Raw genomic sequence first — 23,763 nt, 5'->3', positions numbered from 1 at the left:
GAAGCACTTCATTTTTGTGCAACGTAGGAACTATTTAATTTCTCCTTGAAAGCTCTGCCTACGTGCAAGATGTTCAAACCCTCGTTGCAGTTGCAAGAAGGCTGGTCTGAAGAATCGGGCCAGTTGCAAGCACAAAGTGGCTTTTTTTGATGTATTAAATCGAGGGTACTTGAAAGGGGTGTTTGGGTGTTCCTTCCAAATACCGAATTGTAGTGGTATGTAGAAATGTTTTTCCTCCGTAATTTGGCCAAAAAACAATCATACTTCACCACCATCTCGGTGATTGTGGTAACCAATCATCAAATGATAATGTGTCACGTAAAAACCTCTTCCCCTTTAAGAATGTTTCAAAACAGTCATTGTATGTAGAGGCATTGGTCTTATGTACCACTGCCTATTCAAATAAAATAGCAATGAAACATATTAATCTGTTTTTTAAATGAGCCAGTTTTACTTTAATAAATAATATTAAGGACTACTTCTCCTGTTCCACAGTTTCAAGCCTGTACTTTCCGGCACAACTTAGCATGATCCTCTCACTCTTTCATGATGTACTGATATTATGTCATTCTGATTTTACTGAAAAGCTGGGGATATAGCTCAGTGGTAGAGCATTTGACTGCAGATCAAGAGGTCCCTGGTTCAAATCCGGGTGTCCCCTCAGACTATTTTGATTCTGTTGTTTGTAGTTGGGACTTTTCATCAATTCCTTTTGGATCATCTTTGACAGAGTCAGTGTTCCCTTGGATATTGCACTTTAATATCATTAATCAATCAATCAATCAATCAGTGACACTTATAAAGTGCGCTACATACCCGTAGGGTCTCAAGGCGCTGGGGGGGGGGTGCCGCTACTGCTCGAACAGCCAGGTCTTCAGCTTCTTCCTGAAGGAGAGGTGGTCTTGGGTCAGGCGCAGGTCGGTCGGGAGGGAGTTCCAGGTCTTGGCGGCCAGGTAGGAGAAGGACCTTCCTCCTGTAGTCGCTCTTCGGATGCGGGGGACGGCGGCGAGGGCGTTACAGAGTTTGCTGCTCAAAACCTGTGAGTAAATGCAGTTTTAACACTCGGCTTGGTGTTCCCTTTGGGAACTTTCTGAAAGATCATTGATCTATTTTGGAATTTGGCTCTTCCTTTTACAGCACAAGAGAAAGGGAATGGACTATGAAATAAATTGACAAATTTGTTATACTGTTTGGTGCTTTCTTGAATCGCACTAAAGAAATGGCTTAGAATACTGTGCAGCGATGCAGTCAGTCTATTTCTCATTTCACCTGTGTCCTCAGTCTTACATATATTCCACCTTTTCCCTGTGCATCCAAAGTATGTGCTTGTTTGAAGCACTTCATTTTTGTGCAACGTAGGAACTATTTAATTTCTCCTTGAATGCTCTGCCTACGTGCAAGATGTACGAACCGTTGTTGCAGTTGCAAGAAGGCTGGCCTGAAGAATCAGGCCATTTGCAAGCACAAAGTGGCTTTTTCTGATGTTTTAAATCGAAGGTCCGTGAAAGGGGTGTTTGGGTGTACCTTCCAAATACCGAATTGTAGTGGTATGTAGAAATGTTTTTCCACCGTAATGTGGCCCAAAACAATCATACTTCATCACCATCTGAGTGATTGTGGTAACCAAACATGAAATAATAAGGTATCCCGTAAAAACCTCTTCCCCTTTGAGAATGTTTCAAAACAAACATTTTAAGTGCAGGCATTGGTCCTATGTACCACTGCCTATTCAAATAAAATACCAATCAAACAAATACATATATTTTTTTTAATGATCCATTTTTCCTTTAATAAATAATATTAAGAACTCCTTCTACAGTTCCACAGTTTCAAGGTTGTACTTTCCGGCACAACTTAGCATGATCCTCTCACTCTTTCATGATGTACTGATATATTGTCATTCTGATCTTGGCTGACAGCTGGGGATATAGCTCAGTGGTAGAGCATTTGACTGCAGATCAAGAGGTCCCTGGTTCAAATCCGGGTGTCCCCTCATACTATTTTGAATCTGCTGTTTGTAGTTGGGAATTTTCATGAATCCCATTTGGATCATCTTTGACAGAGTCAGTGTTCCCTTGGATGTTACACTTTAATACCATTACAGTGTGCTGATTAAAACTTGTGAGTAACTGCATTTTTTACACTGGGCTTGGTATTCCCTATGGGAAATTTCTGAAACATCATTGATCTATTTTGGAATTCAGCTCTACCTTTCACAGCTCTAAACAAAGGGAATGGACTATGAAACCAATTGACAAATTTGTTATACTGTTTGGTGCTCTCTTGAATCGCACTAAAGAAATGGCTTAGAATACTGGGCAGCTATGCAATCAATCTATTTCTCATATGGCTGAGATACCCGCCACCCCCTCTCAACACAATCCCCAAGAATTGGGAAACCGGAAACCGTTCTTGAACTTTTGGAAGGCGGGAAGGGAGTCACCCTTCCCGGCCGTATTTATTTAAAATATGAAACAAAATTAAAACATTAAAAATAACAGTTTCATATTATGTACAATTTCATTTCCACATTACGATGTTTGGCTAACCTTAACAGATCTCTAATACAAAGGTTCTTCTAGCCGAACTAACATCCTACAAAACATTTGACTTGAAATTGTACATCCTAACGTTAAGGGCCAACGGCAAGGTCGTAACCGGTGTCAGATCCCTAAACCAGAAATACCCCCCTCACTTGTGAGAGGAGTGACCGCACAGAGGCGTACCTCAAGTGCATCTACCAATTTCCCTTTGTACTTGACGGGGGCCCCAATAAACTCGACGCCATTTAACGGTCGTTCGAGGACTCGTGTGAGGTGTCTAAAAGGTAGCGTAAAACCCCCTCCCGCACCCCACACAACTTACCCATCTGCCGTCGCAGATGTCCTGGCCCCGGGAAATTCCCCAGGAGGGGCCGTAGCCCCTCCTATCCAGGAAGGGGCCTTGACCACCTTTCCTTTCCTTCCGGCGGCCTCTCCTTAGACAGGACCGCCTCCCCGTTGAGGGGCCAATTGGCCACCTCCCCCGCGCGCTCCCATCCGTAATGGGTGACGCCCCCTCATAGGGATCTTCGAATTACTGCTCACCGATCATGACCTTACCGCCCGACCAAAATAAATACGACAAGTCTAACTAAGTTACTAAGATTACAAAGCAAACATCACTTATTACCAAGCGTGAATACTGCTCAATCCTTGTTCCAAAACTTTATTTGCGAAATATACTGAAAATAACCAATCTTTATTGCATCTTAAGAAATTTCACGATATCATCACAACCTGTAAGAAAACAGAGAAAACAAAAGATACTATATCAACTATATTCACAACGAATCGCTGTCCTCAGGGGCTGGTGGGTGGGTCAAAATTGGCTCTTCGTTCCGTCTCGAGCTCACGTGCAGCGGGGAGGTGCAGCTTCAGAGCACAGGAACAAGAGGATGCTTTCTTGGCTTCTGCTCCTTTTATCCGTCTTCAGGGTGGGCGTGAACCCGCCCCCGCCTGCCTCCGAGGGCGTGGCCGGCCGCGTCGGTGTCTAGGCCAGCCCACTCTAGGGCGGGAAAAAGGCGCGCCACGGCTACGCCGCTTCGGGCATACCAGCCGAGACTCGCCTCCCGCCCAAGATGGCTTCCCGGGGGGATCGAGGTACTCCACCATACGTTCGGGGGGACCGAATGGTCGCCCCTTTCCATATGGCTGAGATACCCGCCACCCCCTCTCAACACAATCCCCAAGAATTGGGAAACCGGAAACCGTTCTTGAACTTTTGGAAGGCGGGAAGGGAGTCACCCTTCCCGGCCGTATTTATTTAAAATATGAAACAAAATTAAAACATTAAAAATAACAGTTTCATATTATGTACAATTTCATTTCCACATTACGATGTTTGGCTAACCTTAACAGATCTCTAATACAAAGGTTCTCCTAGCCGAACTAACATCCTACAAAACATTTGACTTGAAATTGTACATCCTAACGTTAAGGGCCAACGGCAAGGTCGTAACCGGTGTCAGATCCCTAAACCAGAAATACCCCCCTCACTTGTGAGAGGAGTGACCGCACAGAGGCGTACCTCAAGTGCATCTACCAATTTCCCTTTGTACTTGACGGGGGCCCCAATAAACTCGACGCCATTTAACGGTCGTTCGAGGACTCGTGTGAGGTGTCTAAAAGGTAGCGTAAAACCCGCTCCCACACCCCACTCAACTTACCCATCTGCCGTCGCAGATGTCCTGGCCTCGGGAAATTCCCCAGGAGGGGCCGTAGCCCCTCCTATCCAGGAAGGGGCCTTGACCACCTTTCCTTTCCTTCCGGCGGCCTCTCCTTAGACAGGACCGCCTCCCCGTTGAGGGGCCATATGGCCACCTCCCCCGCGCGCTCCCATCCGTAATGGGTGATGCCCCCTCATAGGGATCTTTGAATTACTGCTCACCGATCATGACCTTACCGCCACAGGCCGGATAGTTGACCGGCTATCCGGACCCCCCACAACACTCCTGCCTAAAGGTCATGTCATAAAGTCTTTAGCCAGGCTATCAGGTCTCCTATGAGTAACTCGTTCCCCATCCGGGACAAATGAACACCATCCCCCGAATACATACTGTCCCCTTTAATACAACCATGCGAAATAGAATGCAGTGTACTTGAACGGAACAATCTACTCACTTTATTATTAATTTTCCTTACTGAATGATTCAGAGCAGAAACAGAAATAGCCCCCGCCACACTTTTCGTGGGATCATATGGGACCATGCAATTGTGCACCCTGGAACTCTTCTCGCCAACCAACTTACCGTGGAAAGCATCGCCTCCAGAAGAAGTCGTCTACCAGTGGTCACCAAATCATTGCCCCCAAGATGTACTATGACTACAGACGGCGGTGACCTCGTCCGCCCTAACAAACCCTCGAAAAATGATCGAAACTGGTCAATACAGAGCCCGCCCTTTCCGTAGAAGGACACACTGTACCCGTATTCCCCAGCCACGTGAATCATGTCACCTGCTTTGAATACGTCCGCGGCACGCCTCACGTATGAGTGGCCCACGACCCACACCTCCTTTTTCACAGCCGGTAATGTCTGACCGCTGGCCCCCCGGTGTCGGGTCGACTGCACAGTCTGCCCCGCCTCGTAGGCTTGCGCAACTGAAAACCAAACAAAAACAAGAAGCGTGAGTACATCATTACAGCTTCACAACATGTGCAACCGCACATACCTCTTATAACAGTTCGAGGACCAACGCCCCACACGTTTTACTTGTTCAACATTCAGACCCCTGGCTGTAGCCTCCGTAGCAGCCCCTATCCGAAAGGAATGGGTCCCAAAGTCGCCGGGGTTCAAGCCCGCGGCCGAAATCGACATCGCAAGCACCTGCTGAAACTGAAACCTCGTCAGTGGGGTGGCGTCAGCGTGTCTTAACAAGGTCCCCCCCCATGCTGCCACCCTCTGCGCTAAATATTCCTCTACGCACACAACAGGGCACATGGAAGACCCGGGGATCCTCTGGATGATTACGCAGTCCCCGATTGCACCCTGACAAACGAGACCGTCATTGTCTCCTCCCTGACCTGAATGTGTTCCCGGCACAGTCCCCCCATCGTATCCTGCTTGTTCTTTGCCACTAATTCGCTTAGGGATGCTCGATCCCGCATAGCCCCATGGAATGCTAATGCAAATGCGGCTCGGAACAACACTGCTTCGTACTGGGATGAACATGTTACCGGTAGCACGGACAATAACAGGGCCAACCTATCCAGACCTATCGGGTGCCTATCGTCTACTCTGCGACCCTCAAGGCGTTGCCACCCACGTAGCGCTTTCTGCACAACAAAAGACGCTGTCAGGTCCTGGATCCCATGAGCCCTTGCCATAAAGGAAATGGCGGCCCGATGCCTCTGGACCGTAGCTACTGACTTGCCTGCCTGATGTAAAGAGAGCAGGAATCTCACTACAAACTCTTCCTGACCCCAAAGCTCCCCCCCGGCAGTACCCAAAAAGGCCCAATAGGAACGGAACGCCCCTTCATATGCCTTCCTCGTCCTGGGTGCTAAACTCTCTCCCACGAGGTCTTGTAGTTCGGGGCACCGAGAGACCAGAGAGCTTCGGGAAAGGGTGCCGCCACCGGGTCCGCTGTGGGCAGAAAACCCCAGAAGGCCTGCATACGGAAACGAGAAAGCGCATCAGCCGCTTGGTTCATCACCCCCGGCACGTGTCGCGCCCTAAACAGTACATTCAGTTGCATGCACAACAACACAATTTCCTTGAGCAGTCTCAGAATCAATTTGCATCGTGCTGCCTGACTATTGATACACTCAACCACGGTCATGTTATCAGACCAGAACACCACAGAGTGATCCCTAAACCCTTCTGGCCATGTTTTCAAAGCCACCAGAATAGGGAACAGTTCGAGAAAAGCAATGTTACTCGTCAACCCGCACTCATGCCACCATGACGGCCATTTTTGAGCCGACCATTGTGTACCCAATATGGCGCCAAAACCCATACTCCCCGCCGAGTCTGTCCAAAGCCCCAACTCCTCGGAAGACACCGCTGGTTTGTTCCAGACAATTCGACCATTGAAATCCGCCAGGAATGCAATCCAAATGCGCATGTCCTGGCGAACCTCTGCCGAGAGTCTCGTGCGATGATGTCCTTCCTTCAAGCCGACCATGGATTGTGCAATCGAGCGGGAAAAAGGGCGCGCCATCGGCAGTACTCTTAGGGCAAAATTCAACTGACCCACCACCTGTTGCAATTGATGCAGGTTTACTTTCGTTGCACGAATACATGTCTCAAGGGATAACCTGAATTTTAACACTTTTTCCTTGGGTAATCGAAAACAACCTTCCACCGAGTCGAGCTCGATCCCCAGAAACTCGATCAAGGTCGAGGGACCCACAGTCTTACCTGGCGCCAATGGCACACCGAATTGATTCATTAAAACACAAAATTCATGTAAAGCCTGTCCACACTCAGAATCCCCGGCTGCCCCCAAAAACAGAAAGTCATCGAGATAGTGCATAACATGTTGAAAACCTGTCTTCCTCGTGAATACCCACTGCAGAAAACAACTGAACTTCTCGAAATAGGCACATGAAATCGAGCATCCCATTGGCATGCATCTATCCATGTAATAGCGACCCTGAAACTGAAAACCAAGGAGACGCTGATCGTCTGGGTGTACCGGGAGCAACCGGAACGCTGACTCGATGTCCGATTTGGCCATCAGCGTCCCGGGCCCCAGGCGATTCAACATGGCAACGGCCTCATCGAAAGATGCGTACCGCACCGAACATACTTCCGGGTCTATCGCGTCATTCACGGAAAGACCACGTGGGGCTGACAAATTATGTATCAGCCGAAACTCACCCGGGTCCTTCTTGGGGACCACCCCTAGAGGAGAACACACAAAGTTAGCAACCGGTGGCAAATCGAATGGACCGGCAACACGACCTCGAGTCACCTCTTTCCCAATCTTTACCTGCACCACCGCCGTGTGCTGTAAGACCGACATTTGATTCTTACAGTTTGGTACCCCCTGAAAATCCCCCACTGGGATGCGGAAACCATATGAAAACCCGTTCCGTAACACCCCAGCGGAAGCATGATCCGGGTATTCGCTGAGCCAAGGAATCATTGCCATGGTATCAATCGGGGTCGGTAAATGCGCCCCTCGGACTATATTAGACCTGTTTGGCGCCTCCCTTACCACCGTTATCACCCGTTTTGGCTCTGCACATGGACTCAGGATGGGATGGCTGCCCGCACCCCCCACACTCATGTCTGAATTTGCATGACCCCTGGGGCCTGGTACATTTGCCTCTGTTAAAATTCCAACAGATCCCCCTTTTACCTGTGTTGCCACTCGGCTTCGAGTGGTACTCGTTACCTGCACCCATCCGAAAGGGTGTCCCAGAGTTTTGGCGGGAGGATTCCCCCCCGTTACTCCCTACCAATGGCACCTTCAACATCCCTGTACTCTCCATTTTTTGCCAAGACACGGAGTCGTAACAATCCCAAGACAACAATGGGTTGTGTTCTTTAGCTTTTCTAAACAGATTATCATAGCAGAACCACTGATTGCCCCCATATGCCACAGAATACTCCATAATACGCGACTGATAAATGGGTAACTCGGTCAACAACTCAGGCCTGCGCTCACCCATGATGGAAGTAAAAATGCCCCACGCTCTGCCCCAAGTACCAATGGTCTCGTCGACCTTAAAGGCGGCCATTTTTGCGCGCCAAACACTCGGATGCATGAGCTCCTTTTGACTCTTCACATGCTCGATCTCGTAATGGTCGGTAAGCAATGAAAACATGTTTACATATTTATCCACCCAAATCAATTCCTTGATTTCTTGTGGGACGTGCTGGGCAATCTTCTCCTTTCGAGAAGGTACAGACCCCTCCCCCGCAATCGGCAATGGCCGCTTACCTGAAGTAGACCCCACGCTTGTCGCCGAACTTGGGCCTGCTATACTTCCAGCCGCCGGAACCTGTGGGGAAACAGAAGATGGCGCCTTCGCAGCCTCCCTAGATTCCCGCAGTTGCCTCATTACTGCCCGGGCGTCGTCAGCCGTGGCGCCCTCGCTATCGTTTCCCAACCACGCTGCCAATTGTGCCGCTAACTCGGGGGGCATATCCTCCCTGTTCACGGGGGTGACCACCACAGGGATTGGATTCCCCTCTTTCGGCACCGGGGTTGGCTCCTCTCGTAGGGTTTCGGGAACCGGGGTTTCTCCCCCAAGTGCTCCCCTTCTGGGCCTCTTGCTTTTTCCACCGGGGATTGTTCCCTGTAAAGGCCGTTTCGGTCCTCCCTCCCCGTCCTTAGCCTCAACCTTTTTCTTCAGATCGGCTATCTCCTTCATGAGTATGCGGAGCATCTCCTCGGTACCGACCCGCTTTCCGACTTTCTTGGGCATTCTCAGACGGGATATCTGTAAGAAAAAAGAGAGATTACAACGCTCAAAATTGGCTCTTCGTTCCGTCTCGAGCTCACGTGCAGCGGGGAGGTGCAGCTTCAGAGCACAGGAACAAGAGGATGCTTTCTTGGCTTCCGCTCCTTTTATCCGTCTTCAGGGTGGGCGTGAACCCGCCCCCGCCTGCCTCCGAGGGCGTGGCCGGCCGCGTCGGTGTCTAGGCCAGCCCACTCTAGGGCGGGAAAAAGGCACGCCCCGGCTACGCCGCTTCGGGCATACCAGCCGAGACTCGCCTCCCGCCCAAGATGGCTTCCCGGGGGGATCGAGGTACTCCACCATACGTTCGGGGGGACCGAATGGTCGCCCCTTTCCATTACACCTGTGTCCTCAGTCTTACATATATTCCATCTCTTCTCTGTCCATACAAAGTATGTGTTTGTTTGAAGCACTTCATTTTTGTGCAACTTAGGAACTATTTAATTTCTCCTTGAAAGCTCTGCCTACGTGCAAGATGTACAAACCCTCGTTGCAGTTGCAAGAAGGCTGGTCTGAAGAATCAGGCCAGTTGCAAGCACAAAGTGGCTTTTTTTGATGTATTAAATCGAAGGTACTTGAAAGGGGTGTTGGGTGTTCCTTCCAAATACCGAATTGTAGTGGTATGTAGAAATGTTTTTCCATCGTAATTTGGCCAAAAAACAATCATACTTCACCACCATCTCGGTGATTGTGGTAACCAATCATCAAATGATAATGTGTCACGTAAAAACCTCTTCCCCTTTAAAAAAGTTTCAAAACAATCATTGTATGTAGAGGCATTGGTCTTATGTACCACTGCCTATTCAAATAAAATAGCAATGAAACAAAGTAATCCGTTTTTTAAATGATACAGCTTTCCTTTAATAAATAATATTAACTACTACTTCTCCTGTTCCACAGTTTCAAGCCTGTACTTTCCGGCACAACTTAGCATGATCCTCTCACTCTTTCATGATGTACTGATGTTATGTCATTCTGATTTTACTGAAAAGCTGGGGATATAGCTCAGTGGTAGAGCATTTGACTGCAGATCAAGAGGTCCCTGGTTCAAATCCGGGTGTCCCCTCAGACTATTTTGATTCTGTTTTTTGTAGTTGGGACTTTTCATCAATTCCTTTTGGATCATCTTTGACAGAGTCAGTGTTCCCTTGGATATTGCACTTTAATAGCATTACATAGTTTGCTGCTCAAAACCTGTGAGTAAATGGAGTTTTAACACTCGGCTTGGTATTCCCTTTGGGAAATTTCTGAAAGATCATTGATCTATTTTGGAATTTGGCTCTTCCTTTTACAGCACTAAAGAAAGGGAATGGACTATGAAACAAATTGACAAATTTGTTATACTGTTTGGTGCTCTCTTGAATCGCACTAAAGAAATGGCTTAGAATACTGTGCAGCGATGCAGTCAGTCTATTTCTCATTTCACCTGTGTCCTCAGTCTTACATATATTCCAGCTTCTCCCTGTGCATTAAAAGTATGTGCTTGTTTGAAGCACTTCATTTTTGTGCAACGTAGGAACTATTTAATTTCTCCTTGAAAGCTCTGCCTACGTGCAAGATGTTCAAACCCTCGTTGCAGTTGCAAGAAGGCTGGTCTGAAGAATCAGGCCAGTTGCAAGCACAAAGTGGCTTTTTTTGAGGTATTAAATCGAAGGTACTTGAAAGGGGTGTTTGGGTGTTCCTTCCAAATACCGAATTGTAGTGGTATGTAGAAATGTTTTTCCTCCGTAATTTGGCCAAAAAACAATCATACTTCACCACCATCTCGGTGATTGTGGTAACCAATCATCAAATGATAATGTGTCACGTAAAAACCTCTTCCCCTTTAAGAATGTTTCAAAACAGTCATTGTATGTAGAGGCATTGGTCTTATGTACCACTGCCTATTCAAATAAAATAGCAATGAAACAAATTAATCTGTTTTTTAAGTGATCCAGTTTTACTTTAATAAATAATATTAAGGACTACTTCTCCTGTTCCACAGTTTCAAGCCTGTACTTTCCGGCACAACTTAGCATGATCCTCTCACTCTTTCATGATGTACTGATATTATGTCATTCTGATTTTACTGAAAAGCTGGGGAAACAGCTCAGTGGTAGAGCATTTGACTGCAGATCAAGAGGTCCCTGGTTCAAATCCGGGTCTCCCCTCAGACTATTTTGATTCTGTTGTTTGTAGTTGGGACTTTTCATCAATTCCTTTTGGATCATCTTTGACAGAGTCAGTGTTCCCTTGGATATTGCACTTTAATAGCATTACAGAGTTTGCTGCTCAAAACCTGTGAGTAAATGGAGTTTTAACACTCGGCTTGGTATTCCCTTTGGGAAATTTCTGAAAGATCATTGATCTATTTTGGAATTTGGCTCTTCCTTTTACAGCACAAGAGAAAGGGAATGGACTATGAAATAAATTGACAAATTTGTTATACTGTTTGGTGCTTTCTTGAATCGCACTAAAGAAATGGCTTAGAATACTGTGCAGCGATGCAGTCAGTCTATTTCTCATTTCACCTGTGTCCTCAGTCTTACATATATTCCACCTTTTCCCTGTGCATCCAAAGTATGTGCTTGTTTGAAGCACTTCATTTTTGTGCAACGTAGGAACTATTTAATTTCTCCTTAAATGCTCTGCCTACGTGCAAGATGTACGAACCGTTGTTGCAGTTGCAAGAAGGCTGGCCTGAAGAATCAGGCCATTTGCAAGCACAAAGTGGCTTTTTCTGATGTTTTAAATCGAAGGTCCGTGAAAGGGGTGTTTGGGTGTACCTTCCAAATACCGAATTGTAGTGGTATGTAGAAATGTTTTTCCACCGTAATGTGGCCCAAAACAATCATACTTCATCACCATCTGAGTGATTGTGGTAACCAAACATGAAATAATAAGGTATCCCGTAAAAACCTCTTCCCCTTTGAGAATGTTTCAAAACAAACATTTTAAGTGCAGGCATTGGTCCTATGTACCACTGCCTATTCAAATAAAATACCAATCAAACAAATACATATATTTTTTTTAATGATCCATTTTTCCTTTAATAAATAATATTAAGAACTCCTTCTACAGTTCCACAGTTTCAAGGTTGTACTTTCCGGCACAACTTAGCATGATCCTCTCACTCTTTCATGATGTACTGATATATTGTCATTCTGATCTTGGCTGACAGCTGGGGATATAGCTCAGTGGTAGAGCATTTGACTGCAGATCAAGAGGTCCCTGGTTCAAATCCGGGTGTCCCCTCATACTATTTTGAATCTGCTGTTTGTAGTTGGGAATTTTCATGAATCCCATTTGGATCATCTTTGACAGAGTCAGTGTTCCCTTGGATGTTACACTTTAATACCATTACAGTGTGCTGATTAAAACTTGTGAGTAACTGCATTTTTTACACTGGGCTTGGTATTCCCTATGGGAAATTTCTGAAACATCATTGATCTATTTTGGAATTCGGCTCTACCTTTCACAGCTCTAAACAAAGGGAATGGACTATGAAACCAATTGACAAATTTGTTATACTGTTTGGTGCTCTCTTGAATCGCACTAAAGAAATGGCTTAGAATACTGGGCAGCTATGCAATCAATCTATTTCTCATTACACCTGTGTCCTCAGTCTTACATATATTCCATCTCTTCTCTGTCCATACAAAGTATGTGTTTGTTTGAAGCACTTCATTTTTGTGCAACTTAGGAACTATTTAATTTCTCCTTGAAAGCTCTGCCTACGTGCAAGATGTACAAACCCTCGTTGCAGTTGCAAGAAGGCTGGTCTGAAGAATCAGGCCAGTTGCAAGCACAAAGTGGCTTTTTTTGATGTATTAAATCGAAGGTACTTGAAAGGGGTGTTGGGTGTTCCTTCCAAATACCGAATTGTAGTGGTATGTAGAAATGTTTTTCCATCGTAATTTGGCCAACAAACAATCATACTTCACCACCATCTCGGTGATTGTGGTAACCAATCATCAAATGATAATGTGTCACGTAAAAACCTCTTCCCCTTTAAAAAAGTTTCAAAACAATCATTGTATGTAGAGGCATTGGTCTTATGTACCACTGCCTATTCAAATAAAATAGCAATGAAACAAAGTAATCCGTTTTTTAAATGATACAGCTTTCCTTTAATAAATAATATTAACTACTACTTCTCCTGTTCCACAGTTTCAAGCCTGTACTTTCCGGCACAACTTAGCATGATCCTCTCACTCTTTCATGATGTACTGATGTTATGCCATTCTGATTTTACTGAAAAGCTGGGGATATAGCTCAGTGGTAGAGCATTTGACTGCAGATCAAGAGGTCCCTGGTTCAAATCCGGGTGTCCCCTCAGACTATTTTGATTCTGTTGTTACTAGTTGGAACTTTTCATCAATTCCTTTTGGATCATCTTTGACAGAGTCAGTGTTCCCTTGGATATTGCACTTTAATAGCATTACATAGTTTGCTGCTCAAAACCTGTGAGTAAATGGAGTTTTAACACTCGGCTTGGTATTCCCTTTGGGAAATTTCTGAAAGATCATTGATCTATTTTGGAATTTGGCTCTTCCTTTTACAGCACTAAAGAAAGGGAATGGACTATGAAACAAATTGACAAATTTGTTATACTGTTTGGTGCTCTCTTGAATCGCACTAAAGACATGGCTTAGAATACTGTGCAGCGATGCAGTCAGTCTATTTCTCATTTCACCTGTGTCCTCAGTCTTACATATATTCCAACTTCTCCCTGTGCATTAAAAGTATGTGCTTGTTTGAAGCACTTCATTTTTGTGCAAGGTAGGAACTATTTAATTTCTCCTTGAAAGCTCTGCCTACGTGCAAGATGTTCAAACCCTCGTTGCAGTTGCAAGAAGGCTGGTCTGAAGAATCAGGCCAGTTGCAAGCACAAAGTGGCTTTTTTTGAGGTATTAAATCGAAGGTACTTGAAAGGGGTGTTTGGGTGTTCCTTCCAAATACTGAATTGTAGTGGTATGTAGAAATGTTTTTCCTCCGTAATTTGGCCAAAAAACAATCATACTTCACCACCATCTCGGTGATTGTGGTAACCAATCGTCAAATGATAATGTGTCACGTAAAAACCTCTTCCCCTTTAAGAATGTTTCAAAACAGTCATTGTATGTAGAGGCATTGGTCTTATGTACCACTGCCTATTCAAATAAAATAGGAATGAAACAAATTAATCTGTTTTTTAAATGATCCAGTTTTACTTTAATAAATAATATTAAGGACTACTTCTCCTGTTCCACAGTTTCAAGCCTGTACTTTCCGGCACAACTTAGCATGATCCTCTCACTCTTTCATGATGTACTGATATTATGTCATTCTGATCTTACTGAAAAGCTGGGGATATAGCTCAGTGGTAGAGCATTTGACTGCAGATCAAGAGGTCCCTGGTTCAAATCCGGGTGTCCCCTCAGACTATTTTGATTCTGTTGTTTGTAGTTGGGACTTTTCATCAATTCCTTTTGGATCATCTTTGACAGAGTCAGTGTTCCCTTGGATATTGCACTTTAATATCATTACAGAGTTTGCTGCTCAAAACCTGTGAGTAAATGCAGTTTTAATACTCGGCTTGGTGTTCCATTTGGGAACTTTCTGAAAGATCATTGATCTATTTTGGAATTTGGCTCTTCCTTTTACAGCACTAAAGAAAGGGAATGGACTATGAAATAAATTGACACATTTGTTATACTGTTTGGTGCTTTCTTGAATCGCACTAAAGAAATGGCTTAGAATACTGTGCAGCGATGCAGTCAGTCTATTTCTCATTTCACCTGTGTCCTCAGTCTTACATATATTCCACCTTTTCCCTGTGCATCCAAAGTATGTGCTTGTTTGAAGCACTTCATTTTTGTGCAACGTAGGAACTATTCAATTTCTCCTTAAATGCAAGATGTACGAACCATTGTTGCAGTTGCAAGAAGGCTGGCCTGATGAATCAGGCCATTTCCAAGCACAAAGTGGCTTTTTCTGATGTTTTAAATTGAAGGTCCGTGAAAGGGGTGTTTGGGTGTACCTTCCAAATACCGAATTGTAGTGGTATGTAGAAATGTTTTTCCACCGTAATGTGGCCCAAAACAATCATACTTCATCACCATCTGAGTGATTGTGGTAACCAAACATGAAATAATAAGGTATCCCGTAAAAACCTCTTCCCCTTTGAGAATGTTTCAAAACAAACATTTTAAGTGCAGGCATTGGTCCTATGTACCACTGCCTATTCAAATAAAATACCAATCAAACAAATACATATATTTTTTTTAATGATCCATTTTTCCTTTAATAAATATTATTAAGAACTCCTTCTACAGTTCCACAGTTTCAAGGTTGTACTTTCCGGCACAACTTAGCATGATCCTCTCACTCTTTCATGATGTACTGATATATTGTCATTCTGATCTTGGCTGACAGCAGGGGATATAGCTCAGTGGTAGAGCATTTGACTGCAGATCAAGAGGTCCCTGGTTCAAATCCGGGTGTCCCCTCATACTATTTTGAATCTGCTGTTTGTAGTTGGGAATTTTCATGAATCCCATTTGGATCATCTTTGACAGAGTCAGTGTTCCCTTGGATGTTACACTTTAATACCATTACAGTGTGCTGATTAAAACTTGTGAGTAACTGCATTTTTTACACTGGGCTTGGTATTCCCTATGGGAAATTTCTGAAACATCATTGATCTATTTTGGAATTCGGCTCTACCTTTCACAGCTCTAAACAAAGGGAATGGACTATGAAACCAATTGACAAATTTGTTATACTGTTTGGTGCTCTCTTGAATCGCACTAAAGAAATGGCTTAGAATACTGGGCAGCTATGCAATCAATCTATTTCTCATTACACCTGTGTCCTCAGTCTTACATATATTCCATCTCTTCTATGTCCATACGAAGTATGTGTTTGTTTGAAGCACTTCATTTTTGTGCAACTTAGGAACTATTTAATTTCTCCTTGAAAGCTCTGCCTACGTGCAAGATGTACAAACCCTCGTTGCAGTTGCAAGAAGGCTGGTCTGAAGAATCAGGCCAGTTGCAAGCACAAAGTGGCTTTTTTTGATGTATTAAATCGAAGGTACTTGAAAGGGGTGTTGGGTGTTCCTTCCAAATACCGAATTGTAGTGGTATGTAGAAATGTTTTTCCATCGTAATTTGGCCAAAAAACAATCATACTTCACCACCATCTCGGTGATTGTGGTAACCAATCATCAAATGATAATGTGTCACGTAAAAACCTCTTCCCCTTTAAAAAAGTTTCAAAACAATCATTGTATGTAGAGGCATTGGTCTTATGTACCACTGCCTATTCAAATAAAATAGCAATGAAACAAAGTAATCCGTTTTTTAAATGATACAGCTTTCCTTTAATAAATAATATTAACTACTACTTCTCCTGTTCCACAGTTTCAAGCCTGTACTTTCCGGCACAACTTAGCATGATCCTCTCACTCTTTCATGATGTACTGATGTTATGTCATTCTAATTTTACTGAAAAGCTGGGGATATAGCTCAGTGGTAGAGCATTTGACTGCAGATCAAGAGGTCCCTGGTTCAAATCCGGGTGTCCTCTCAGACTATTTTGATTCTGTTGTTTGTAGTTGGGACTTTTCATCAATTCCTTTTGGATCATCTTTGACAGAGTCAGTGTTCCCTTGGATATTGCACTTTAATAGCATTACATAGTTTGCTGCTCAAAACCTGTGAGTAAATGGAGTTTTAACACTCGGCTTGGTATTCCCTTTGGGAAATTTCTGAAAGATCATTGATCTATTTTGGAATTTGGCTCTTCCTTTTACAGCACTAAAGAAAGGGAATGGACTATGAAACAAATTGACAAATTTGTTATACTGTTTGGTGCTCTCTTGAATCGCACTAAAGAAATGGCTTAGAATACTGTGCAGCGATGCAGTCAGTCTATTTCTCATTTCACCTGTGTCCTCAGTCTTACATATATTCCAGCTTCTCCCTGTGCATTAAAAGTATGTGCTTGTTTGAAGCACTTCATTTTTGTGCAACGTAGGAACTATTTAATTTCTCCTTGAAAGCTCTGCCTACGTGCAAGATGTTCAAACCCTCGTTGCAGTTGCAAGAAGGCTGGTCTGAAGAATCAGGCCAGTTGCAAGCACAAAGTGGCTTTTTTTGAGGTATTAAATCGAAGGTACTTGAAAGGGGTGTTTGGGTGTTCCTTCCAAATACCGAATTGTAGTGGTATGTAGAAATGTTTTTCCTCCGTAATTTGGCCAAAAAACAATCATACTTCACCACCATCTCGGTGATTGTGGTAACCAATCATCAAATGATAATGTGTCACGTAAAAACCTCTTCCCCTTTAAGAATGTTTCAAAACAGTCATTGTATGTAGAGGCATTGGTCTTATGTACCACTGCCTATTCAAATAAAATAGCAATGAAACAAATTAATCTGTTTTTTAAGTGATCCAGTTTTACTTTAATAAATAATATTAAGGACTACTTCTCCTGTTCCACAGTTTCAAGCCTGTACTTTCCGGCACAACTTAGCATGATCCTCTCACTCTTTCATGATGTACTGATATTATGTCATTCTGATTTTACTGAAAAGCTGGGGATATAGCTCAGTGGTAGAGCATTTGACTGCAGATCAAGAGGTCCCTGGTTCAAATCCGGGTCTCCCCTCAGACTATTTTGATTCTGTTGTTTGTAGTTGGGACTTTTCATCAATTCCTTTTGGATCATCTTTGACAGAGTCAGTGTTCCCTTGGATATTGCACTTTAATAGCATTACAGAGTTTGCTGCTCAAAACCTGTGAGTAAATGGAGTTTTAACACTCGGCTTGGTATTCCCTTTGGGAAATTTCTGAAAGATCATTGATCTATTTTGGAATTTGGCTCTTCCTTTTACAGCACAAGAGAAAGGGAATGGACTATGAAATAAATTGACAAATTTGTTATACTGTTTGGTGCTTTCTTGAATCGCACTAAAGAAATGGCTTAGAATACTGTGCAGCGATGCAGTCAGTCTATTTCTCATTTCACCTGTGTCCTCAGTCTTACATATATTCCACCTTTTCCCTGTGCATCCAAAGTATGTGCTTGTTTGAAGCACTTCATTTTTGTGCAACGTAGGAACTATTTAATTTCTCCTTAAATGCTCTGCCTACGTGCAAGATGTACGAACCGTTGTTGCAGTTGCAAGAAGGCTGGCCTGAAGAATCAGGCCATTTGCAAGCACAAAGTGGCTTTTTCTGATGTTTTAAATCGAAGGTCCGTGAAAGGGGTGTTTGGGTGTACCTTCCAAATACCGAATTGTAGTGGTATGTAGAAATGTTTTTCCACCGTAATGTGGCCCAAAACAATCATACTTCATCACCATCTGAGTGATTGTGGTAACCAAACATGAAATAATAAGGTATCCCGTAAAAACCTCTTCCCCTTTGAGAATGTTTCAAAACAAACATTTTAAGTGCAGGCATTGGTCCTATGTACCACTGCCTATTCAAATAAAATACCAATCAAACAAATACATATATTTTTTTTAATGATCCATTTTTCCTTTAATAAATAATATTAAGAACTCCTTCTACAGTTCCACAGTTTCAAGGTTGTACTTTCCGGCACAACTTAGCATGATCCTCTCACTCTTTCATGATGTACTGATATATTGTCATTCTGATCTTGGCTGACAGCTGGGGATATAGCTCAGTGGTAGAGCATTTGACTGCAGATCAAGAGGTCCCTGGTTCAAATCCGGGTGTCCCCTCATACTATTTTGAATCTGCTGTTTGTAGTTGGGAATTTTCATGAATCCCATTTGGATCATCTTTGACAGAGTCAGTGTTCCCTTGGATGTTACACTTTAATACCATTACAGTGTGCTGATTAAAACTTGTGAGTAACTGCATTTTTTACACTGGGCTTGGTATTCCCTATGGGAAATTTCTGAAACATCATTGATCTATTTTGGAATTCGGCTCTACCTTTCACAGCTCTAAACAAAGGGAATGGACTATGAAACCAATTGACAAATTTGTTATACTGTTTGGTGCTCTCTTGAATCGCACTAAAGAAATGGCTTAGAATACTGGGCAGCTATGCAATCAATCTATTTCTCATTACACCTGTGTCCTCAGTCTTACATATATTCCATCTCTTCTCTGTCCATACAAAGTATGTGTTTGTTTGAAGCACTTCATTTTTGTGCAACTTAGGAACTATTTAATTTCTCCTTGAAAGCTCTGCCTACGTGCAAGATGTACAAACCCTCGTTGCAGTTGCAAGAAGGCTGGTCTGAAGAATCAGGCCAGTTGCAAGCACAAAGTGGCTTTTTTTGATGTATTAAATCGAAGGTACTTGAAAGGGGTGTTGGGTGTTCCTTCCAAATACCGAATTGTAGTGGTATGTAGAAATGTTTTTCCATCGTAATTTGGCCAAAAAACAATCATACTTCACCACCATCTCGGTGATTGTGGTAACCAATCATCAAATGATAATGTGTCACGTAAAAACCTCTTCCCCTTTAAAAAAGTTTCAAAACAATCATTGTATGTAGAGGCATTGGTCTTATGTACCACTGCCTATTCAAATAAAATAGCAATGAAACAAAGTAATCCGTTTTTTAAATGATACAGCTTTCCTTTAATAAATAATATTAACTACTACTTCTCCTGTTCCACAGTTTCAAGCCTGTACTTTCCGGCACAACTTAGCATGATCCTCTCACTCTTTCATGATGTACTGATGTTATGTCATTCTGATTTTACTGAAAAGCTGGGGATATAGCTCAGTGGTAGAGCATTTGACTGCAGATCAAGAGGTCCCTGGTTCAAATCCGGGTGTCCCCTCTGTCTATTTTGATTCTGTTGTTACTAGTTGGAACTTTTCATCAATTCCTTTTGGATCATCTTTGACAGAGTCAGTGTTCCCTTGGATATTGCACTTTAATAGCATTACATAGTTTGCTGCTCAAAACCTGTGAGTAAATGGAGTTTTAACACTCGGCTTGGTATTCCCTTTGGGAAATTTCTGAAAGATCATTGATCTATTTTGGAATTTGGCTCTTCCTTTTACAGCACTAAAGAAAGGGAATGGACTATGAAACAAATTGACAAATTTGTTATACTGTTTGGTGCTCTCTTGAATCGCACTAAAGAAATGGCTTAGAATACTGTGCAGCGATGCAGTCAGTCTATTTCTCTTTTCACCTGTGTCCTCAGTCTTACATATATTCCAACTTCTCCCTGTGCATTAAAAGTATGTGCTTGTTTGAAGCACTTCATTTTTGTGCAAGGTAGGAACTATTTAATTTCTCCTTGAAAGCTCTGCCTACGTGCAAGATGTTCAAACCCTCGTTGCAGTTGCAAGAAGGCTGGTCTGAAGAATCAGGCCAGTTGCAAGCACAAAGTGGCTTTTTTTGAGGTATTAAATCGAAGGTACTTGAAAGGGGTGTTTGGGTGTTCCTTCCAAATACCGAATTGTAGTGGTATGTAGAAATGTTTTTCCTCCGTAATTTGGCCAAAAAACAATCATACTTCACCACCATCTCGGTGATTGTGGTAACCAATCATCAAATGATAATGTGTCACGTAAAAACCTCTTCCCCTTTAAGAATGTTTCAAAACAGTCATTGTATGTAGAGGCATTGGTCTTATGTACCACTGCCTATTCAAATAAAATAGGAATGAAACAAATTAATCTGTTTTTTAAATGATCCAGTTTTACTTTAATAAATAATATTAAGGACTACTTCTCCTGTTCCACAGTTTCAAGCCTGTACTTTCCGGCACAACTTAGCATGATCCTCTCACTCTTTCATGATGTACTGATATTATGTCATTCTGATCTTACTGAAAAGCTGGGGATATAGCTCAGTGGTAGAGCATTTGACTGCAGATCAAGAGGTCCCTGGTTCAAATCCGGGTGTCCCCTCAGACTATTTTGATTCTGTTGTTTGTAGTTGGGACTTTTCATCAATTCCTTTTGGATCATCTTTGACAGAGTCAGTGTTCCCTTGGATATTGCACTTTAATATCATTACAGAGTTTGCTGCTCAAAACCTGTGAGTAAATGCAGTTTTAATACTCGGCTTGGTGTTCCATTTGGGAACTTTCTGAAAGATCATTGATCTATTTTGGAATTTGGCTCTTCCTTTTACAGCACTAAAGAAAGGGAATGGACTATGAAATAAATTGACACATTTGTTATACTGTTTGGTGCTTTCTTGAATCGCACTAAAGAAATGGCTTAGAATACTGTGCAGCGATGCAGTCAGTCTATTTCTCATTTCACCTGTGTCCTCAGTCTTACATATATTCCACCTTTTCCCTGTGCATCCAAAGTATGTGCTTGTTTGAAGCACTTCATTTTTGTGCAACGTAGGAACTATTCAATTTCTCCTTAAATGCAAGATGTACGAACCATTGTTGCAGTTGCAAGAAGGCTGGCCTGAAGAATCAGGCCATTTGCAAGCACAAAGTGGCTTTTTCTGATGTTTTAAATTGAAGGTCCGTGAAAGGGGTGTTTGGGTGTACCTTCCAAATACCGAATTGTAGTGGTATGTAGAAATGTTTTTCCACCGTAATGTGGCCCAAAACAATCATACTTCATCACCATCTGAGTGATTGTGGTAACCAAACATGAAACAATAAGGTATCCTGTAAAAACCTCTTCCCCTTTGAGAATGTTTCAAAACAAACATTTTAAGTGCAGGCATTGGTCCTATGTACCACTGCCTATTCAAATAAAATACCAATCAAACAAATACATATATTTTTTTAATGATCCATTTTTCCTTTAATAAATAATATTAAGAACTACTTCTACAGTTCCACAGTTTCAAGGTTGTACTTTCCGGCACAACTTAGCATGATCCTCTCACTCTTTCATGATGTACTGATATGTTGTCATTCTGATGTTGGCTGACAGCTGGGGATATAGCTCAGTGGTAGAGCATTTGACTGCAGATCAAGAGGTCCCTGGTTCAAATCCGGGTGTCCCCTCATACTATTTTGAATCTGCTGTTTGTAGTTGGGAATTTTCATGAATCCCATTTGGATCATCTTTGACAGAGTCAGTGTTCCCTTGGATGTTACACTTTAATACCATTACAGTGTTGCTGATTAAAACTTGTGAGTAACTGCATTTTTTACACTGGGCTTGGTATTCCCTATGGGAAATTTCTGAAACATCATTGATCTATTTTGGAATGCGGCTCTACCTTTCACAGCTCTAAACAAAGGGAATGGACTATGAAACCAATTGACAAATTTGTTATACTGTTTGGTGCTCTCTTGAATCGCACTAAAGAAATGGCTTAGAATACTGGGCAGCTATGCAATCAATCTATTTCTCATTACACCTGTGTCCTCAGTCTTACATATATTCCATCTCTTCTCTGTCCATACAAAGTATGTGTTTGTTTGAAGCACTTCATTTTTGTGCAAATTAGGAACTATTTAATTTCTCCTTGAAAGCTCTGCCTACGTGCAAGATGTACAAACCCTCGTTGCAGTTGCAAGAAGGCTGGTCTGAAGAATCAGGCCAGTTGCAAGCACAAAGTGGCTTTTTTTGATGTATTAAATTGAAGGTACTTGAAAGGGGTGTTTGGGTGTTCCTTCCAAATACCGAATTGTAGTGGTATGTAGAAATGTTTTTCCTCCGTAATTTGGCCAAAAAACAATCATACTTCACCACCATCTCGGTGATTGTGGTAACCAATCATCAAATGATAATGTGTCACGTAAAAACCTCTTCCCCTTTAAGAATGTTTCAAAACAATCATTGTATGTAGAGGCATTGGTCTTATGTACCACGGCCTATTCAAATAAAATAGCAATCAAAAAATGTATCTGTTTTTTAAATGATCCAGTTTTACTTTAATAAATAATATTAAGGACTACTTCTCCTGTTCCACAGTTTCAAGCCTGTACTTTCCGGCACAACTTAGCATGATCCTCTCACTCTTTCATGATGTACTGATATTATGTCATTCTGATTTTACTGAAAAGCTGGGGATATAGCTCAGTGGTAGAGCATTTGACTGCAGATCAAGAGGTCCCTGGTTCAAATCCGGGTGTCCCCTCAGACTATTTTGATTCTGTTGTTTGTAGTTGGGACTTTTCATCAATTCCTTTTGGATCATCTTTGACAGAGTCAGTGTTCCCTTGGATATTGCACTTTAATAGCATTACAGAGTTTGCTGCTCAAAACCTGTGAGTAAATGGAGTTTTAACACTCGGCTTGGTATTCCCTTTGGGAAATTTCTGAAAGATCATTGATCTATTTTGGAATTTGGCTCTTCCTTTTACAGCACTTAAGAAAGGGAATGGACTATGAAACAAATTGACAAATTTGTTATACTGTTTGATGCTTTCTTGAATCGCACTAAAGAAATGGCTTAGAATACTGTGCAGCGATGCAGTCAGTCTATTTCTCATTTCACCTGTGTCCTCAGCCTTACATATATTCCACCTTTTCCCTGTGCATTAAAAGTATGTGCTTGTTTGAAGCACTTCATTTTTGTGCAACGTAGGAACTATTTAATTTCTCCTTGAAAGCTCTGCCTACGTGCAAGATGTACAAACCCTCGTTGCAGTTGCAAGAAGGCTGGTCTGAAGAATCAGGCCAGTTGCAAGCACAAAGTGGCTTTTTTTGATGTATTAAATCGAAGGTACTTGAAAGAGGTGTTTGGGTGTTCCTTCCAAATACTGAATTGTAGTGGTATGTAGAAATGTTTTTCCTCCGTAATTTGGCCAAAAAACATTCATACTTCCCCACCATCTCGGTGATTGTGGTAACCAATCATCAAATGATAATGTGTCATGTAAAAACCTCTTCCGCTTTAAGAATGTTTCAAA

At 42.6% G+C, this 23,763-nt stretch overlaps 15 non-coding genes across 15 annotated transcripts; all 15 read left to right on the top strand.

Annotated features, from left to right (window-relative positions):
• The first annotated feature begins 589 nt into the window (after positions 1–589).
• On the top strand, positions 590–661 carry TRNAC-GCA (transfer RNA cysteine (anticodon GCA)). Its single transcript has one exon. It is a non-coding gene; the product is annotated as a tRNA-Cys (tRNA).
• Positions 662–1,921: 1,260 nt separating this feature from the next.
• Positions 1,922–1,993, top strand: TRNAC-GCA (transfer RNA cysteine (anticodon GCA)). The gene has a single exon. It is a non-coding gene; the product is annotated as a tRNA-Cys (tRNA).
• Positions 1,994–9,946: 7,953 nt separating this feature from the next.
• Positions 9,947–10,018, top strand: TRNAC-GCA (transfer RNA cysteine (anticodon GCA)). The gene has a single exon. It is a non-coding gene; the product is annotated as a tRNA-Cys (tRNA).
• A 1,012-nt stretch (positions 10,019–11,030) lies between these two features.
• Positions 11,031–11,102, top strand: TRNAC-GCA (transfer RNA cysteine (anticodon GCA)). The gene has a single exon. It is a non-coding gene; the product is annotated as a tRNA-Cys (tRNA).
• Positions 11,103–12,114: 1,012 nt separating this feature from the next.
• TRNAC-GCA (transfer RNA cysteine (anticodon GCA)) lies at positions 12,115–12,186 on the top strand. The gene has a single exon. It is a non-coding gene; the product is annotated as a tRNA-Cys (tRNA).
• A 1,009-nt stretch (positions 12,187–13,195) lies between these two features.
• Positions 13,196–13,267, top strand: TRNAC-GCA (transfer RNA cysteine (anticodon GCA)). Its single transcript has one exon. It is a non-coding gene; the product is annotated as a tRNA-Cys (tRNA).
• A 1,012-nt stretch (positions 13,268–14,279) lies between these two features.
• TRNAC-GCA (transfer RNA cysteine (anticodon GCA)) lies at positions 14,280–14,351 on the top strand. The gene has a single exon. It is a non-coding gene; the product is annotated as a tRNA-Cys (tRNA).
• Positions 14,352–15,350: 999 nt separating this feature from the next.
• Positions 15,351–15,422, top strand: TRNAC-GCA (transfer RNA cysteine (anticodon GCA)). Its single transcript has one exon. It is a non-coding gene; the product is annotated as a tRNA-Cys (tRNA).
• Positions 15,423–16,431: 1,009 nt separating this feature from the next.
• TRNAC-GCA (transfer RNA cysteine (anticodon GCA)) lies at positions 16,432–16,503 on the top strand. Its single transcript has one exon. It is a non-coding gene; the product is annotated as a tRNA-Cys (tRNA).
• Positions 16,504–17,515: 1,012 nt separating this feature from the next.
• Positions 17,516–17,587, top strand: TRNAC-GCA (transfer RNA cysteine (anticodon GCA)). The gene has a single exon. It is a non-coding gene; the product is annotated as a tRNA-Cys (tRNA).
• Positions 17,588–18,599: 1,012 nt separating this feature from the next.
• TRNAC-GCA (transfer RNA cysteine (anticodon GCA)) lies at positions 18,600–18,671 on the top strand. The gene has a single exon. It is a non-coding gene; the product is annotated as a tRNA-Cys (tRNA).
• A 1,009-nt stretch (positions 18,672–19,680) lies between these two features.
• TRNAC-GCA (transfer RNA cysteine (anticodon GCA)) lies at positions 19,681–19,752 on the top strand. Its single transcript has one exon. It is a non-coding gene; the product is annotated as a tRNA-Cys (tRNA).
• Positions 19,753–20,764: 1,012 nt separating this feature from the next.
• Positions 20,765–20,836, top strand: TRNAC-GCA (transfer RNA cysteine (anticodon GCA)). The gene has a single exon. It is a non-coding gene; the product is annotated as a tRNA-Cys (tRNA).
• A 998-nt stretch (positions 20,837–21,834) lies between these two features.
• On the top strand, positions 21,835–21,906 carry TRNAC-GCA (transfer RNA cysteine (anticodon GCA)). The gene has a single exon. It is a non-coding gene; the product is annotated as a tRNA-Cys (tRNA).
• Positions 21,907–22,916: 1,010 nt separating this feature from the next.
• On the top strand, positions 22,917–22,988 carry TRNAC-GCA (transfer RNA cysteine (anticodon GCA)). Its single transcript has one exon. It is a non-coding gene; the product is annotated as a tRNA-Cys (tRNA).
• Positions 22,989–23,763: the final 775 nt, after the last annotated feature.

The sequence above is a fragment of the Lissotriton vulgaris genome, chromosome 1_1, assembly GCF_964263255.1.
Source record: "Lissotriton vulgaris chromosome 1_1, aLisVul1.2, whole genome shotgun sequence".
NCBI classification, from domain to species: domain Eukaryota; kingdom Metazoa; phylum Chordata; class Amphibia; order Caudata; family Salamandridae; genus Lissotriton; species Lissotriton vulgaris.
The sequence above is the reverse complement of the archived record's forward strand: the minus strand, read 5'-3'. Positions and strand labels throughout refer to the sequence as shown.